This window comes from Rattus norvegicus, chromosome 15 (genome assembly GCF_036323735.1).
Source record: "Rattus norvegicus strain BN/NHsdMcwi chromosome 15, GRCr8, whole genome shotgun sequence".
NCBI lineage: Eukaryota > Metazoa > Chordata > Mammalia > Rodentia > Muridae > Rattus > Rattus norvegicus.
In genome coordinates, this window is record NC_086033.1 from 47,424,918 (window position 1) to 47,442,680 (window position 17,763).

Here is a 17,763-nt window from a genome sequence, read left to right on the forward strand (position 1 = left end):
TCAGTTGTCATTGTTTCCAGACAATCTGTTTGTCCTCCTGAATAGACTTTTCTATGAAAACAGACAATAGACTCCAGACTATTTAGATAGTTTATCTGGAAGAAATACCATATAGTAGTGACCAATCATTGCAAAGTAGATAAACAGAAAGTACAGTGCAAGTAATTTCATTGTCCTGTCCTCTGTTCTGTCTTGATCCTAGAAGCAGCTGTGATTAAGTCATTTGAATTTTATAAACATCAGATGATATTCCAAATTGAAGGAATCTCTGAAAGGTAGTCTTTGCTAATCTTCCCTCTTTTCTACATTACCTAATCTGTGTGACATGGGGTTGGAGGAAAAATGGAGTGAGTCCTTTCTGCCTCTCCAGAAACTGGCTTTATGCTAAAGTTGTGTTCTCTGTGTACCACAGCTCAGCTCTTCCTGACTATAAGTCTGACTCCAACATTTTGTTTCCTCCGATGGATATTTGGCATGGCCATTTACATTGACATTTGGAATATTGTCCTTCAGATGGTCTGTATTAAAAATAAATTTCATTATTAATTATTTGAAATGAGAGTCACTTTTGAATATGCTTTAAGTAATTATAATTTAATTACATTTCTCTCTTCCCCAGCTCCTTCCAAATTCTCCAACATACCCTATTCCCTCTCCTTAACTTTCAAATTGTGTCATGCTTGATTAGAGGAAACAGAGAGCCTTGCCAATCTTTATAGATCCCTCTTTACAGGACACTCAATTCCTTGTTTATTTCAGTGTAGTTCCTTCCCTTTGTTTGAAAACTCATCTGTTCATTCTTTCCTTAGAACACTTTTTTAAAAGTGAACTTTTCTTTTTGTAGTTTTATACACATGATACAAACTTTGTCCTTCTGGTTATTAAACCATTTGGAATTTTACATTTGTCAAATGGTGCTAAGAAAATTCAATACTTTGTACAAACCACTCTTCACTTCCAGAATATTTTCCTCATTCCAAGCACCTTCTAACTAACTACAGTATCCCAATCTCTTCTCCTCTAATTTTCACTCTTTCTTCTCCGATTTCTCTCTATATACTTTACATCTCATGAGACAAAATGTAACAGAATCAAACCTCATTGTTCTTTTGTAGCAGGCTACATCCATTTACCTGTCTGTGGTTTCTTCTGCTTTGTTCTCCTTTTGTTCTTTATTTTCTGAATTGGGGCCTCTTTATGTAGCCCAGATTGTTCTATTGTTGTGGTTCTTTATATACTTTAGTCGGGATCTCATTATGTATCTGGCCTACTGGCAGTTGTTTAAGCTTTTTTCAAGCTTGTTCCTTTTTGACAAAGAATTCAAGATTTTAGAACATAAACCATGAAGGTAGAAGGAAAACTAATATAACTGCCAGACTTCTTCAGTGATAGGTCCTCAGGATGGGAGTCCTCTAAATGAAAATTGGTTTGGGTATTTTATAGACTCTCTACTTTTCACTGTAAGTCTTGTATAAATGTGTATCTCTTTGTCTTTTGGGAACAAGAAATTACCATGTCGTAAGTTCACATTTGCATTTCTAGTTCACCTATGTTCCTATGATTGTACTTAAATTATGAAAAAAAGTAGTCCATTTTCCTCAGCTTCTCAAGTGCCAAGATCACAGATATGTGGCATCAAATCCATTCATCTGCATGTTAATGTATTTTCTAATAATGTACATAATATCTTCAATTGTGTCCTTCCTTGTGACTTTTTTTGCAAGGGACAGATCAAATGCTCCAGACCCTCACACACACACACACACACACACACACACACACACACACACAGGGAGAGAGAGAGAGAGAGAGAGAGAGAGAGAGAGAGAGAGAGAGACATGGCCTGCTTTCTAAAAGTTATATCATAACTAGATTCACACGTGAGATTGCTCCATACCTGCCCTAGAAGGGTCCCAGTGGAGGCCACTGGACTCGTGACATATTTGCCCTGCTCTAGAGACATTTTCCTTCTGGTCTCTGACTCCTGCCAAGAGCAGACTGGTCATTTCAACCTATAACCCACAATCAGACACAGATATCTCCCAGGAGATCTGCCATAATCAGAATCAGAGAGGGCTGGCCTTATCTGTGGACCATGAGGCCTCCCTAACCATAAACAGCACTGTTTGCCTCCCAGAACCCTGTTCTAATATAGATCACAGAACTCCACCTGCTTACAAGAAGAAACAGCCTCTAGTCAGAGACAACAGGGCCAGTTAATCCCAGAGTTAACCACATGACAAGAAGCAAGAACAAGAAAAGACGCAACAGAAAGAGATGCCAATTGGTACCTACAGAACTCAATTCTCCCACCATGGCAAGCCCTAGATGAACAAATACACATGTAAAACAAAATTCTGGCCTAAAATCCTATTTCATGACAATTATAGAGGACGTTACAGAGGGAAGGAATAACTCCCTTAAAGGAATACCAGAAAACAGAGGTAATGAGGGAAAAGTCCTTAAAGAGGAAGCACATAAATGCCTTAAAGAAAAACAGGAAAACAAAAACTGGTGAAGGAACTGATCAAAACCATACACGACCTAAAAACATAAATTGAAACAATAAAGAAATAACAAATACAGGCAAAGCAGGAAATGGCAATTCTGAGAAAGAGATCAAGAGTTGCAGATGCAAACATCACCAAAAGAATACAAAGGATAAAAATGGAGAATCTGAGGTATAAAAGGTACCATAGAAGATACTGACAAAACACTCAAAGAAAATGCTGAGTGAAAAATGCTCCTAACCCAAAACATCCAGGAAATCCAGGATACACTGAAAAGACAAAATCTAAGAATGATAGGAATAGAAGAGAGTGAAGACACACAATTCAAAGAGCCATTAACAGAATTATAAAGAAAATGTCCATAACCCAAAAAAAGAAATGTCTGAAAATGTACTTGAAATGCACAGAAAAAAGAAAAAATATTAAAAGTTGTAAGGGAAAAATGCCAAGAAACATGAAGACAGACCTATAAGAACTATAGCTGACTTCTCAACAGTTACTCTGAAAGCCAGAAGATCCTGGAATGATGTCATGCAGACTCTAAGAAAACAGAAATGTCAACTTAAGCTACTATGCCCAGCAAAATTTTCAATAACCATAGATGGGGAAACAAGATAATCCATGACTAAACCAAATTTAAACAACATATCTCAATTAACTCAGCCCTAGAGAAGCTACTAAAAGAACAATTCCAACACTAAAAGGGAAACTACACACAATAAATTCAAGAAAATCATCTCACAAAAAAACCCAGTGGAAAGAACCACACGAACATAATATGGCCTACAACAACAAAAATAAAAGAACCAAAACAAATTGGCCTTTAATATCTCTCAACATCAATGGACTCAATTCCAAAATAAAAGGACATTGGCTAAGGGATTGGATATTTAAACAGGTCCTAGGATTTTGATACTTACAGGAAACATACATCAGTGACAAAGACACACTCTACATTAGAGTAAAAGGCTGGAGAAATGTTTTGTTTGTTGTTTGTTTGTTTTTATATTTACTTTTAATTAATTAATTAATTCTCCCAAGGAACAAGCTGTAGTAGTCATTTCAATATCTATTAAAATAGGTTTTCAATGGAAAGTTACCAAAAGAGATGATACTTAATTCTCAAAAAAGAAAACAAATTCAATAAAGTGAACTCTCAATTCTAAAAAACAATCTACACACCAAATGCAAGGGTAACCATATTTGTAAAAGAAACATTGCTCAAGTTCAACACTCACATTGTACCTCACAAAATATTAGTGGGAGACTTCAGCATCCCCACTCTCATCTATGAATGGGACTAAACAGAGCCACTGTGAAACTAGCAAAAGTTATGAATTAAATGGACTAAACATACATTTACAGAACAGTGTGTCCTATTCTTCTTCTCAGCACCACATGGTACATTCTCAAAACCTGACCATATTATCAGACATAAAACAAACCTCAGAAAGTACATGAAGATTAAAATGCCATACATTCTATCAGATCTCCACACACTGAGTCAGATCTTCAATAACAACAAAAGCAACAGTAGAAGCAAATAGAAAGATACAAAGAACCAACAAAACTAAGAGCAGGTTCTTTGAAAAAACCAACATAGATAAACCCAGAACCAAGGTCACAGAGACAATATATCAACTATACAAAATCAGAAATTGAGGAAAAATGTAAAAATAGACACTAAGGAAGTTTAATAAAATCATCAGATATTACTTGAAAAGCAAATAATAAACAAACTGGAAATTCTAGATGAAATGGACGTTTTTTTCTAGACAGATGCCATGTACCAAAGTTAAATCAGGATCAGATAAACTACCTAAACAGATCTAAACCCCCTACAAAATAGAGGCAGCCATTAAAAGATGAAAAGTCTCCTAAATGCCCCCTCCCAAATAAAAGAAGCCTATGGCTAGATGCTTTTAGTGGAGAATTTGACCAGACCTTCAAAGAAGACCTAATACCAACATTCCTCATCATATCCTATAAAAATAGAAAGAGCAGGAACACTGCCCTACTCATTCTATGAATCCACATTTACTCTGATACCTAAACCACACAAAGACCCGACAAAGCACAAGAACTTCAGACGAATTTAGCTTTAGAATATCAATGCAAAATTGCACAATAAAATAACTTGCAAACAGAATGAAAGAATACATTCAAGAGATCATGGACCACCATCAAGTTGGCTTCATTCCAAGAATGCAGGGATTGTTTAATATATGGAAATTCATCAATGTAATCTACAATACAAAGAAACTCAAAAAATGAAATCACAGTATCATTTCACAAGATGCTAAAAAAGGTTTTGACAAAATACAAAACCCCTTCAAGTTAAAACTCATGAAATGATCAGGAATTCAAGGCACATATCATAGCCTAGAAAAGCCAGAATATCTTGGGCAGATGTCAGACAGACCCTAAGAGAACAAATATGGAAACCCAGGCTATTATATCCAGTGAAACTCTCAATTACCATAAAGGGAGAAGCCAAGGTATTCCTGACAAAATCAATTAACATAATAACTTTCCACAAATCTAGACCTACAAAGATAATAGATGGAAAACTGCAACACAAGGAGGAAAACTGCACACTAGAAAAATCACGAAATTAATCTCTCAACAACTCAAAGAAGATAGCCACACGAACATAATTCCACATCTAACAACCAAAATAACAGTTAGAAGCAGTAACTTGTCCTTCATCTCTTAACATCAATGGAAACTAATAGAAGAGAAGTGATCCTTGAACACATGGACACTTTGGAAATTTTCCTGAACAAAACACCAGTGACATATGATCTAAGATCACAGTGATTAAGGTGGAATTCATAAAATTATAGTTTCTATAAACAAAGGACACTGTCAATAGGACAAAATGACAACCAAAAAAATTGTGAAAAGATCATCACCAATCCTATATCTGAAAAAGGGCTTATACACAAAAAATTCAAGAAGTTGTAGTCAACAACCAAATAACCCTTTTCAAAATGGGGTGTAGGACTAAACAAAGAATTCTAACTGAGGTATTATGAATGATTGAGAAGCATCTAAAGAAATGTTCAACACACTTAGTTATCAAGGTATGCAAATCAAAATCAGCCTGAGATTCCATCTCATACCAGTCAGAAAGGCAAAACCAGTCAAAACTCAGGTGACAGCAGATGTTGGTGTGAATGCTGAGATGAGGACACTCCAGTTGTTGGTGGGATTGGGAACTTATACAAACACTGTATAAATCAGTGTGGTTTGTTCAGAAAACTGAACATAGCACTAGCTGAGGACCCAGGTATACCACTCCTGGGCATATATCCAAAAGATGCTCCAATATATAACAAGAACACATGCTCCACTATGTTCATAGCAGCCTTATTTATACCAGCCAGAAGCTGGAAAAAAACCAGATGTTCTTAAACAGGGGAGATGATACAGAAAATTTGGTATGTTTACCCAAATGGAGTACTACTCAGCTATCAAAAACATGACTTCATGAAATTTTTAGGCAAGTGGATGCAACTAGAAAATATCAACCTGAGTGAGGTAACACAGTAAGAAAAGAACACACATAGTATGCACTCACTGATAAGTGGATATTAGCCCAAAAGTTTGGAATACCCACCATACAATCCACAGACCACATGAAGTTCAAGAAGAAGTAAGACCAAAGAGTGGATGCTTCAGTCCTTTCTTGAAGGGGGAACAAAATACTGAAGGGAGGAAATTTGGAGTAAAAGTGTGAAGTAGAGACTTAAGGAAAGGCCATCCGGTGACAGGCCCACCTGGGGATATATTCCCTATACAGACTCCAAACCCAGACACTATTGTGGATCACAGGAAGTGCTTTCTGAGAGGATCCTCTTAGAGCTGTCTCCTGAAAGGCTTTGCCAGTGCCTGAAAATTACAGAGGAGGTGCTTGTAGCCAACAATTGGACTAAGCAAGTCATTCCCAATGGTGGAATTAGAGAAAGGACTGAAGTAGCTGAAGGGGTTTGCCATTGCATAGGAAGAACAAAAATATCAGCCAAGCACACCCTTTAGAGCTACAAGGCACTAAATCACCAACCAAACAGTAAACATGGAGTGACCGATTGTTCCAGATGCAGATGTAGCAGAGGATGGCCTTGTCATACATCAATGGGAGTAGAGTAGAGGCCCTTTGTACTGGGAAGAAGCCCCAGTGTAGTGCAATGACAGGGCAGAGGGGGAATGGAGGAGAGGGGCAAGAGCTGGTGCGTGGGTGGGTTTGCACCCTCAGAGAATCAGAGGAATGGGATAGGAAGTTTCTGGAGGGGAAACTCGGAAAGGGGACTACATTTGAATGTAAATAAATGAAATATCCAATGAAAAAGAAAGAAATTTTTCACTTTTGAAAGCTTTTGTTTTATTTAAATTATATGTGCATTGATATGTCACTGCAGTTCTTTCAGAGGTGAGAAGGGGGTGTCCTATTGCCTGTAATTAGACTTATATGCTAGTGTGAGTACTCTGAACCCAGTACTGTGTAAGAAAGTCAGGTGCTCTGTAAGAACTGTATATTCTCTTCACCATTAAGCCTTTTCTGTGGCTCCAATTTTGCTATTGATCATATGTTATATATTTTTCCCACTGACACAATTTAATTTTTTATTTTTGATTACATTTATACTAAGTGACAATTTTCTAATTTATATCCCTTTTGCCTATCCCGAGTTTGTTGCAGGCCCACACCAGCAAATCAGGTGAATCACTGTGAGTTCAAGGATGTCTGCAGACATTGTTCCAGGAGAGCTAGGTCTCCACAAAATAATCCTGTCTCAATATCAAAAAAAGAGTTTGTTGAAACCAGAAAAATCTGCAGTTTCGTGTCTCATCAACTCCTGTTTGCCTGTGTTCTTGCTTCACATCAAAAACTAAAGAGGGCATTCCGGCTTTCTGTATGAAAAAGGGGAGCGTGCATTCATACATGGAAGAATTTTAAACTGCATTACTAAGTGATTTAAGGAACAGGTTGCTTGAGCTCCAGAAATATCTACTTGACCTGTGTATCTACAATTATTGCCTGAGTTATAGTGATATTTATATCCTATACCAAATTGTATATAAAGAACAACAAAGCAATCATGTTTTCCCTTCATATGTTACAGTTGAAAAAAATTTTTTTATCCATTCGGAAAACACTGAAAGCTCACTGTTGCCATTAAGGGTCTGTATTCTAATTCCTCCAAAGCACTTACTTGAGCATCTAAAATTGAGTACAAAGAGTGATTTCTAGGTGTGGTATTGAATTTAGGAGTTTTATTTTGTGTTCAGGAATGCTGTAATTGTTAGGAGTAGGGAGAGATAATGAAACACAAATGGAAGTAGCCTGATTTGGAGATTCCTGAAAATGTTCAGAGAACTTAAATCCCATTTCCCTTCATTCTCCTCATGTTGTTGGAAGAATGAAACAAAGTCTTTATTAACAAAGTAAAGTGTTTTCCTTATCATGTGGTCAGTGGGAGATAAATGTTGATGACACCTGACCTCAAACTCAAAAATCTAAAATACCATTCCATTGGATAAGAAGCCTTTTTATTGTTTATTTTGGAATCTATTCATTTTACTCACCCTCAGATGTGAAATAAGACCAGAAGTCTCTTGAAATAGTTGAAAACACAGGTTCCCATCCATGTCAAATAAATCTAGAGTATAAACAATGCCTGTGTGCTGTACAGAATACGTCTTATGACTGTGGTTTAGACAGGGTTAGCTAGAGTAGTGGTTGTCAATTTCAATATCCTTTTGGTCTGTGCATGTACAGATTAGTGTAGGTGACCAGAAGTCAGCACAAGACTTCCTCAATCATATGTCATCTTATTTTGAGGTAAAGCCTTTCAGTTCTCTTGAACCTCAATGATTTTGTTAAGTGAGCAGGCCAAAGTGTTCCAGGTATTACCTTGTCTTTGCCTTGCCAGCACTGGTAACACTGACACACAGTGCTCTGTCCAGGTTTCATAGGTTCTGCGAGTCAAACATGAATTCCTATGCTTATATACCAAGGACATTATTAATCAAGGTCTATGTTCATCCTGCAAGTAACATTTTTTTACATATGTAAGACTTTGCATATTGTGTTATCTCTGTGACTAAAGACAGTTAAGTTTTTGCATTTCTGAGATATTTACATGGATGTAGAGGTTAAACCACTTGCCGAAAGCTAGGACAACCTGCACCCTCCACCCAAAAAATCTGTTCTGGTTCTGAAACAGAGAAGGTGGTTCCATATAGGCAAAACTATAACGTGAGAAGTCTGGTAATGGGGCTAGTGATAGAGAAAAAAGGACACACTCATAAAAGACAACTGGTAGAATGAAGAGCACTTGCTAGTCCTTCAGAGTACCCACGTTCAGTTCTCAGCACCCAAGAGACACCAAATCAACATATATCCAACTCAAAACAAGTTTATGTCATCTAAAAGAAACTTAACTTATATGTACATGTACACACACACATAAACCCAGTTAAAAATAATAATCAAGAAGAACGAGGTGATAAGAAACAATTATAGAAAAACCTTGAGATAAAACTAGATGTTGGGGGGAGAGCTGTACATACACTATGTATGAGGACAGTGTTTACGCATGCATGTATCTGAGGAGGAGAGAGGACAGCTCTAAATCTCTCATCAATTTTTGGTCAAAACCTTTGTTTAAGATTCACGGTATCTCATCTGAACTTAGAATTCATTGGTTCAATCAGGTTGGCCATTCAAAGAGCTCCATAGATTGGCCAGTTGATCTTCTATCCCAGCAGTGGAGTTCCTGGCACCTACTTTCACATCAGGTTTTTCATGAATCCTGGCAATCTGAGGACATATCCTCATGACAAACGAATTCATTTGTGACCCAGCACTCGTATAAGGTAGGTTACCATGGGCCTCTTCACTATCATTACAGAGACACAACTAGAGCTTCTGTTAATGCAGTATGTGGACATTCAGCTTCCACAGCAAATGCACAAATGTATTGAAAGACCCCCGGAGCAGAGAGACCCTCACTAAAGTCTCGGGATTAGGCGACCCCCCAAGAACTCATGTGATACCATCCTTGCTGTAATAAACATGAGGTTTATTGATAGGAACCAGGGCACTGGGGTCGAGACTCATACCCCATGCTGGAGCAGTGGAGTTTGACCCCCGGTAACTAAGACAAGGGGAATTTAAAGGAAGAAACCTCAACCCCAGTGGGTAGGGAGGGCATCATTGGAAAATGTCGAGAATACCAGTGAATCACAAGGAGGAGCTTCCTGTTACTCAAGATTGTTTACTTTATGGTCCATCAGTTCCTGGGAGAAGCTTCCTGCTTCTCAAGATTATTCTCTAAGATTGTAATCTAACTTTATGGTCAGCTAGTACAGGTAGAGGGCAGGGTCTGGAATTTGAGGTATTTAGGGCTTTTTTAAACTTCTGACTTCTTAGCTGCATTTTTTTGTTCTTTCATTCCCTACTTCTTCTAGTGGCTAGTTCTAATCATAGAACTAAATTTTAGTATCTTTATAATATTGGTTTTCTTGTCCTCCTAAAGCATGATACTGTTGGCATAACATCAAAATCTGAACAGTACTCACTCTTTCTCTAATTAAGGTAACTAGTTTCTTTAACACACATGGACCTATAATCAGAAGCAGAAGCAAAACTAAGAAGGGTCCCATAAGGGAAGATATCCGAGTAGTCATCCAAGGAGATCTACTAAACCAGCTCTTGAACCATCCCTGATGCACTTCTCTGTCTCTCTGTCTTTTGTCTAACCTTTCTCTAAGTTTATTCATGGAGTCTTTAATTACTCCTGAATGGTCTACATAGAAGCAACATTCTTCTTTCAGTGTAGCACACAGACTCCTTCTTTAAGGAATATCAGTTCTAATCTTCTCCTATTCTGAAGGACTACCTCTGAGAGGGAGGTTAGGTATTCTTGGAGGTCAGCTAAAAAGTCTTTTTCACTCTTTTGATATCTGAGTCAATGGCAGTTCTGAATTCTCCATAATCCTTGTGTTGCAGGGCAACATAAGATGTCCTTGTAGCTGCCCTTGCGCTTAAGATAGCCCTAAGTTATTGTCAACTCTCTTTTGTGTCTTACTAAGTCTTTAGCATCAGGATTCCAATCTGGACACTATCTGAACCTATACACCAAGGTCATGACTGTCTTTTAGAACTTCTAAACTTATACAGATTGTGATCCCTGAGGCACAGTCCCAAGAAGTGTTAGGAGTACTAACATATGCAATGTTACATCATTTGCAATAGAAATCAAGCCTATTCCCACTCCTATCCCAAGGGAACCCAGGGCAAACATGAAGTTCTTGTTTCTAAAGCACACTCCTCAAGTGAGAGTTATAACAACCTCCCAGTCACGTCTCTGATGTATCCACTTATCTGATGTGCAAGTCTAGGGAGCTTTTTGAAGATCTGAGTGTTCCTCTAGGTCCCAGCTCTCAGCCCCAACAGCTAATACTTGGCTGGTGAGGACTGAGAATTGATGGCTGTCACGGTGGTCAGCAGCACCAGGTACAGTCCTTTCCAGTGAGGCTCGAGTGTCTGGGCTCCATGTTGTTGTATGTAGCTGCAGTTTCTGCCCTGGAACTGATGAGATGTCTTGGGGGTCCCCGGGGCATAGGCTGCCATCAGCTGTGACTAGACTTCTTTCTGTATCACCTGTTTTCTGACAAGATTACCTTGGGCACTCCAGCCTGGGAGAAGATTTCTTCCAGTATCTTCTTGATGACTACCGAAGCCGTCTCTTGCTTGGTGAGGAAAGCTTCTATCTATTCCCTGGAAAGGTATCTACAAGCACTAGGAGATACTTGTGATCATATTTTTCTGGTTTTATCTTAGTGAAGTTCACTTCGACTTTTCACTAAACTCTTTAGGTCTCTTTGCCCTGTTTGCTTGCTAAGCATTCACTTACTGACATACCTTATATTTTTTACTGCTTCTCTGGCTAGAATCTTAAGGTCTGTTACATACACCTTAACTACTTGGACAAGCTTCTTATCTAAGTGAGTCCATTTCTATATTTGGCAAAGTGAGTCTTTTGTTTGTTCTCTGAGGAATATAGTTTTCCCTCAAGTGTGCCATTGTCTTTTTTTTTTGTTTAAGCAATTTGAGACTTTTCTTCTGTTGTACACTCTAAGTGAGGCCATCCCTTAGTCCAATCCCAGTTCCCAGTGGCTGTCTCTTGCAGGCCTGTAACTAGGATAGGCTCCTGCATAGCCATTTCCCGAGCCACTTTATCTGCTTTGTTACTGCCCCATGCCACTGAATCTCTTCCTTCCTGATGTCCTGGGCAATGAATAATACTCACAGTTGCTGACTTCATCAGGGCATCCAAGAGATGGCAAAGACATCTGCGGCGCTGATGTGCTGGGGGGTTGGGGTTCAGCTATTCCAGATGACATTGTGTTGTCCACCACGGCAGCACCCTCTTATCTCTGACCTCCATGAAGAGAACTGTTCCCGTCTGTAGACAAGGTAGCCTCGGCTTTCAGCAGGGGTCAATCAGCCAGTCGCAGAGGACTTTCCTCCACCTATTGGCTTCTGCCAGTACTTGACACTCGTGGTATGGTGGCTCCAGGTCAGGATTGGGTAGAGAGGTGACCAGATTGCCCCCAATCAGTGGAGAATCTAGTCCATGGCAGCTGACCAGTGGTCCCATCTTTTGGGACATTCTATTCAAAGGCAAAACATCAGCCACTCTACCACAGTTTAAGTCCTGGATTGGGTGATAATTGTTAGTGCCCGGCTGGCAGGAGTGACGTGTTCCAGGCAGAACAGCACTAAGCCACACATCTCCCAGCATCAGGTACTGGTGCACTGAGACAGGTCTTAAGCTCCACATACACAGTCTGCAGATATGCATACACATGGCCTCACCCAGCCATTTCAGCCCACACAAGCCATTTTGGAGAGCAAATTTCTCATGAGCAATGGATAGGGGCAGTCAGGGATGACCATGACCTAGTGGGTTACCCAGCCCACGCCAAGATCCACTGTTCTTCGGGCAGTCCATAAGTATTGTTTTTTGCCAGTAGCCCCCTGTACCCAAGGTCTTTGGATATTGGCCCACTGGAGCATAGGAGCACAGAGCTATGGGTCCCTGTATCCACAAAACAACTGGGCAGGCTTCCTTTCTAACTCTGCACATAGCCAGCACTCTAGGACCGAGAGGCTCTCCAGTGGCCCCTCTTGTTCTTTCTGGGGCAGTCCCTGACCCAGTGTCCTTTTTCTTTGCATTAGGCACACTGATCATTAGCCAGAAATTCTCTTCTGTTGCCAGGTACTGTCTTCCTAGGTTCCCTAACTACTGTGGCCAGTACATGTTCCTCTCTTGTCTTTTATTGCTCTTTAGCTCTCTAGCTTCCTCTTATTTTTGTCTCTTTTCTTCCCTAGCTTTCTGCTCTTTTTATCCTCTTTCTTTCTTTCTTCCTCTCTTTCTTTCTTTTTTTCTTTTTCAGTCTCTCTGTCTGAATCTTCTTCTACAGCTATTACGTGCTGTCCACTTTTGTGCACAGACCCTGAACCACACATTAATCTTATTTTCTCTGCAACTTACAATAACTCTCTCAGTGACTTAGCTTAACCCTTCAAGTTTCTGCAACTTTTTCTTCATATCTTTTCCTTACTTTAACCAAATTGGTGGGGCGTTTTTTCAGCCCCTCAGAGAGCCACCATTGGAGTCAGATGGTAGACCTGGTGTTCCCTACCTTCATGCATATTGAAATCAACAGGCAGAAGTGAGGGCTTTCCATCCGTGTCTGGAACATTTTTTTTCTGGCCTCTAGTAGGATTCTGTATTTCCTGTAACAGTTACTAACAAGCATCTCAAGTGGGATGGCGAGAAAACAAGAATCCAGAAAATAGAGGTCCGCCCAACAGGACAAATAGCATTCACTCACACAGAAAGACAATCAAAAGATTAACAGACAAAAAATAGAAGTGCGCACAAAAATAAAAAAAAGCAGCCGCCTCGAGATCACCACAAAACTGAACTAATTTAGAAGGGAGCTTACAATGACAGATGAAGGAGAGCGGATTCCACATCACTCTTCCTTCTCAACCACAGACAGATGAATGACAGCAGATCAAAAATAATGGTTAAGTCAAAGGTGACTTCTGGAGGCCAGCCAATATCAAATGCTGGCCATTCCAAGGAGCAAAAAGTCTGCCGCGGTACAAATTGTGTGCTCTAGCAGTCCAGTGGTCTAAAGTCAAACTCAGGAGTCCCATCGTCAAAGTCACAAGTAACACAAAACAAAGACCTAAAACACACAGACAAAGACTACTCTAGAAATACAGACAGCTGGGAGGACGGGTCTCTTCTCCAGTCCAGGAGAATCACCGAATCCTCACTGCCACCCAGACGGGAATCTCCCAGGTGTCCCCGGGGTTGCCCCAGACCTCCTGGGACGTCTCCCAGGGCAGCACAATTGGTGAGCCCCTGGAACGTCTACCACTCACACTCGCGTCTCTCCTGAGACACGAGCCTCCCTTCTCAGCCCAAGACAGGAGCGACTGCAAAACCAGAACTCGAGAACTCGCGAGCAAATACAGACCCAGAGTAGCAAATACAGACCCAAAATTTAGCCAGCATAAAACACAAGGACACAGACAAAGACACAGATGCTATCTCACTTCCAAGTGGGTCTTCGGAGACGAGGATGGTCGCTGATCCCGGACGAGCCCCCAAATGAAAGACCCCTGGAGCAGGGAGACCCTCACTCAAGTCTCGGGATGATGCGACGCCCTAAGAACTCACATGAGACCATCCTTGCTGTAATAAACATGAGGTTTATTGATAGGAACCAGTGCACTGGGGTCGAGACTCGTATCCCATGCTGGAGCAGTGGAGTTTGACCCCCGGTAACTAAGACAAGGGGAATTTAAAGGAAGAAATCTCAACCCCAGTGGGTAGGGAGGGCATCATTGGAAAATGTCGAGAATACCAGTGAATCACAAGGAGGAGCTTCCTGTTTCAAGGTTGTTTACTTTATGGTCCATCAGATCCTGGGAGAAGCTTCCTGCTTCTCAAGATTATTCTCTAAGATTGTAATCTAACTTTATGGTCAGCTAGTACAGGTAGAGGGCAGGGTCTGGAATTTGAGGTATTTAGGGCTTTTTTAAACTTCTGACTTCTTAGCTGCATTTTTTATTCTTTCAGTATAACCAGAACCAAAAAAAAAAAAAAGATGTTGCTGGTTCTGCCCTGTAGGTGTGTGAGTGTGTGTGTGTGTGTGTGTGTGTGTGTGTGTGTGTGTGTGTGTGTGAGTCTGTGTACGCATGTACATGCAAACATGCCTCTATTTGTGTATATGTTTGTATGAGTGTATGCATATATGTGCATGTATATGAATGTATGCATGTATTTGTGAATACATATGAATGCATATGAATGTGTGCATGTGTGTGTGTGTGTGTGTGTGTGTGTGTGCGTGCATATGTGTAAAATCACCACCTGTATTGCTGCTTTTTTCTTGTATTCATTGCTTGACATAAGGCCAGGCTCCAGTACAGAGTAGATAAGCAGTATTCTTCTCCACTCTGTCTCAAAATCCTTTCTGTATTCCCATTAATACTGTGACTCCACTTCAATAAATTACACCTCTTGAAAATATAATGATCCTTTTCTCTTTCTCTTTTACGCAATATTAAAAGAAAAATTGGTTCAAGTCCACAATCATTCTTAAGCTGTAGAGGAACAGGCAGGAAACATGGTAAACACTGAGCAGACAAATTGGAGGAGAGAAAATTAGCATTGGTGGCTTTTACAGTAAATATATACACATCACACACATGCCACACAAACACACACACACACAGACACACACACACTTCACATATATTTATAAAGTCAGATGTGCAACAAACACACCTAACATGTGGGTATATACCAGCCACACTTGTATATGTGGCTATATGTAGGGATGTGTGTACATATGTCTATTTGATTAGTTTAAAAGTTTTCACATTATTTAGTAAATACAAAATTTATTTACATGGGTATATAGACATTTGTCTGACACACATTTAGATACACATAATAAATGCATAGCTTCTTTGTATATTTGTTTTTGTCATGGAGTGTTGGTTTCTCCATCTGTGTTAATTGACATTTTTGCTGGATAGAGTAGCCTGGCATTTGTGTTCACTTAGGGTCTGTATGACATCTGCTCAAGGATCTTCTGTCTTTCATAGTCTCTGGTGAGAAGTCTGGTGTAATTCTGATAGGTCTGCCTTTATATGTTACTTGATATTTTCCCTTACTGCTTTTAATATTCATTCTTTGTTTTGTGCATTTGGTGTTTTGACTATTGTGTGATGGGACAGATTTCTTTTCTGGTATGATCTATTTGGAGTTCTGTAAACTTCTTGAATGTTTATGGGCATGTCTTTCTTTTCTTTAGGGAACATTCCTTCTATAATTCTGTTGAAGATATTTACTGGACATTTATGTTGGAAATCTTACCTCTCTTCTATACCTACAATCCTTAGGGTTGATCTTTTCATTGTGTCTTGGATTTCCTCAATGTTTTGGCTTAGGAGCTTTTTGTGTTTTACATTATCTTTGATGGCTGTGTCAACGTTTTCTGTTATCTTCTGCTGATGAGATTCTGTCCCCTATCTCTTGATTTCTGATGGAAAATACTTGTGTTTCTGACTCCTGATCTCCTTCCTTCTTTTTCGATCTCCAGGGTTGTCTCCCTTTGTGCTTTCTTTATTGTCTCTATTTCCATTTTTAAATCCTGGATGATTTTGTTCAATTCCTTTACCTGTTAGCTTGTACTTTCCTGTAATTCTTCAGGAGGTTTTTGTATTTCCTATTTAAGGGTTTCAATTCCTTACTTGTGTTGTGCTGTATTTCTTTAAGATAGTGGTTTATGTCGTACAAAGAATAATAGACCAAAAACTCAAACACAAGGAGGAAAACTACACCCTAGACAAAGTACAAAAGTAATCTTCTTGCAACAAAACCAAAGGAAGAGAAATACACAAATAATGTTCCACCTCTAACAACAAAAAATAACAGGAAACAACAATCCTATTCTTTAATACCTCTTTTTCTTTAATATCTATTTTCATTGAGTGTTTTGTCTGTATCTTCTATGGTACCTTTTATATCTGAGATTCTCCATTTTTATCCCTTGTATTCTGTTGGTGATGCTTGCATCTGCAACTCCTGATCTCTTTCTCAGGATTGTCATTTCCTGGTTTGCCTGTATTTGTGATTTCTTTATTGTTTCAGTTTATGTTTTTAGGTCCTGTATTGTTTTGATCAGTTCCTTCACCAGTTTTTTTTTCTGTTTTTCTTTAAGGGATTTATGTGCTTCCTCTTTAAGGACTTTTCCCTCATCACCTCTGTTTTCTGGTATTCCTTTAAGGGAGTTATTCCTTCTCTGTGTAAGGTCCTTTATATTGTCATGAAATAGGATTTTAGGCTAGAATTTTGCTTTACATATCTATTTGTGCATCTAGGGCTTGCCATGGAGGGAGAGTTGAGTTCTGAAGGTACAAAGTGGCATCTCTTTCTATTGCATATTTTCTTGTCCTTGCTTCTTGTCATGTGGTTAACTCTGGTGTTAACTGGCCTTGTTGTCTCTGACTAGAGCCTGTTTCTTCTTGTAAGCAGGTGGAGTTCTGTGATCTATATCAGAACAGGGTTCTGGGAGGCAAACAGTGCTGTTTATGGTTAGGGAGGCCTCAAGTGTCCATAGATAGGGCCAGCTGTGTCTGATTCTGATAATGGCTGTTCTCCTGGGAGATAAGTGTGTCTCGATGTGGGAGAGAGGTTGAAATGACCAGTCTGGAGTCAGAGACCAGAAGCAAAATGTCTCTAGAGCAGGGCAGATATGTCCCGAGTCCACTGGCCTCCACTGGGATCCCTCCTTGGGCAGATATGGAGCCATCTCACCTGTTAATCTAGGTATGATAGAACTTTTAGAAAACAGGCCATGTCTGCATTTGTATGTGTGTGTGTGTGTGTGTGTGTGTGTGTGTGTGTGTGTGTGTGTGTATGCGTGTGGAGCATTTGATCTGACTCTGGCAAAAAAAAGCGAAAAGAAGGACACACTAGAAGATGTTATGTACAATATTAGGAAATATATTGCCATGCAGATGAATGTATTTGATGCCACATATCTGTGATCTTGGCACTTGAGAAGCTGAGGAATATCAACTACTTTTGCTTCATAATTTAAGTACAATCATAGGAACATAGGTAAACAAGAAGTGCAAATGTGAACT